We start from the raw sequence: 2500 nt of genomic DNA on the forward strand, positions 1-2500 counted from the left end.
TTGAATACAACCTATCATATCTATATGTTTTTGGAATCAGGAAACGATAAAGAATAAGATGAAATCTTTTTTGGATCGATTTCTTAAATTTTAATCGTAAGACTAATTAATCTATTTTCGTTAATTGTGATCACATTTTAAGAGTAAACATGACATATGTATATATTTTTAGATTCAGAATGCCATGACGAATACGATGCAATCAATTTTAAATCTGTTTGCGAAAAATCGATTTTAATGACAACTTTAATGAGCAAACTCATTAATTAATTTGTAAGCCTCCAAGCTGAAATGCAATACCAAAGTCCGGGCGTCGTCGAAGATTACTTGACCAAAATTTCAACCAATTTGGTTTAAAAATGAGAGCGTGACAGTGCCGCCTCAACTTTCACGAAAAGCCGGATATGACGTCATCAAAGACATTTATCAAAAAAATGAAAAATATGTCTGGGGATATCATACCCAGTAACTCCCATGTAAAATGTCATGAAGATTGGTCTAGTAGTTTTCTCTAAATCGCTTTACACACACACGCACACACACACACACACACACATACACCACGTACACCCTCGTCTCGATTCCCCCCTCTACGTTAAAACATTTAGTAAAAACTTGACTAAATGTAAAAAGAAAGAGGAACCGAGAAGCACAGGACGTTTCCAGCACGTGTTAGCAATTCTTGTCTTATTATTGCAGAAAAATACCCACTGAGTGGGTATCTTTTCTTCTCTACCTAAATGCGAATAGGTAAATGTGACATCATTTTGATTACAGCGTGTGTCCTGATTCGGTTCGCATGCAATATACTTCTTCGGGCTTCATTTGTTATTGTATTATTAGTTCGTGTCTCGTGCAGGAAATCAGCCTTCATCATGTTTTTATTCAAGTCACGAACACCGGGGCTCATATTTGTGCCTACTTCTTACAGAAAAATTCATATTATATACAGCTGTCCTTTTCATTCCCTTTTGCGCAATCTTCATTATTACATGTATGACAATCAACTGCTGCTAAATATAAGGTACGCGCTTTCATACTTTTCTTATTGCGAATATACCGATCGGGAGATTCTCGTCTTCTTCTGTCCTTTTTTCCGCTCCTTCTCTTTCTTAATTGTTCTGTCTGTTTGTCTGTCTGTGTCTTTATCTTTTTCTGTCTGTCTGACCCTCTGTGTTTTTTTCTCAAAAAGAGAGAGAGAGAGAGAGAGAGAGACAGACAGACAGACAGACAGACAGACAGTCAGAGAAGACAGTGAGTGATGGTCAGTTTGATAAAATCACCCCACCCCCAACAACCGCAACAACATCCAGACAAAAACAAACAAAAGGGCCGCTGAAAAACGAACAAACACACAGACACACAAACAACAACAAACAACAACAACAACAACAACAACAACAACAACAACAACAACAACAACAACAACAGAACCACCACTATTTCCACCACCACCACAACAGAACTACCACCACCACCATCACCACCACCACCATCACAAGAACCAATCTGGGGACCACCCTACAGATAATCTAGGTATTACACTATGAGTGAACGCAGCAGACTGACAGCATGCAACTTCTGAGCAAAATGGTGTAACTGCAGAGTAAGCTTCTAGAATCTGCTTGTAAAGCACAGGGACAGAGGTGTTTGTCACCACGCCTTCTATTCCTGTCATAAAATACACCTTCCATCTCGTGTACACAGCAGCTTTAAACGTAGGTGACAATTAAAGAATTACTGTAATCACGTTAAAAGTAAGTAAAAATAAGTCGCGTAAAGCAAAATGAATACATTGAGTCAATCTGTCAAACTAACAGAATGAAACTGAACGCAATGCATTTTTTCACGAAGACAATAATAGCTTGTGCTTGCGTGTATAGACAAAAGGGGATAAGACACTAGCAGGTCCGCACATAAGTTGACCTGGAAGATCGTACAAAAAATATGCTTACGATGCGAGAAAGTTAGAAACAGTGTCATCTGTGCTGGGGGAAAAAAACACAACACTGTGCTGAAAATCGCTGAATACTCTCGAATATGCCATGCATCACTTGTCAACAGATCTGTCAAGTCCCCGCCCACAAACAGGCAGACAGACAGCGATCAAACAGGATCCAGCGGCAAGCTAAGTACTGCATCAGACACGCACTCGTCATCCGTATGAAGTTAATGTCATGTATCGCAAACAACAAGCACGCGTGAACTTTAAAAGAAGTTTATGCTTATGCAGGGCTCCCCAAAGTGCGTCCTATACGCAATATGAGCCGAAATAGCGTACAAGAAATTCATTGAGGGGGTCCCAGGACTCACTAAACCAAGAAAAAGCTGGTCCCGGGACGCATTTCATTTCCGCTATCGTGCGAACTGTATGAACTCTTTTCAGACTGTAGTCGTCAGTCAATTATAGTGCAGGTACAAATGCCAATTTCACGCCAGAGCGAGTTGATACGGGTGTGTGTTCCATTTAACAAGGTATAGTTGAAGTTACTTCTTCGAA

The 2500-nt window shown here is 39.8% G+C and overlaps 1 protein-coding gene across 1 annotated transcript in view; it reads right to left on the reverse strand.

The window, feature by feature from the left end:
• LOC138982156 (uncharacterized) overlaps positions 1-2500 on the reverse strand; it is a 383732-nt gene that overhangs the window by 342544 nt on the left and 38688 nt on the right. The window lies entirely within an intron of this gene.

The sequence above is a fragment of the Littorina saxatilis genome, linkage group LG12 (assembly GCF_037325665.1).
Source record: "Littorina saxatilis isolate snail1 linkage group LG12, US_GU_Lsax_2.0, whole genome shotgun sequence".
NCBI lineage: Eukaryota > Metazoa > Mollusca > Gastropoda > Littorinimorpha > Littorinidae > Littorina > Littorina saxatilis.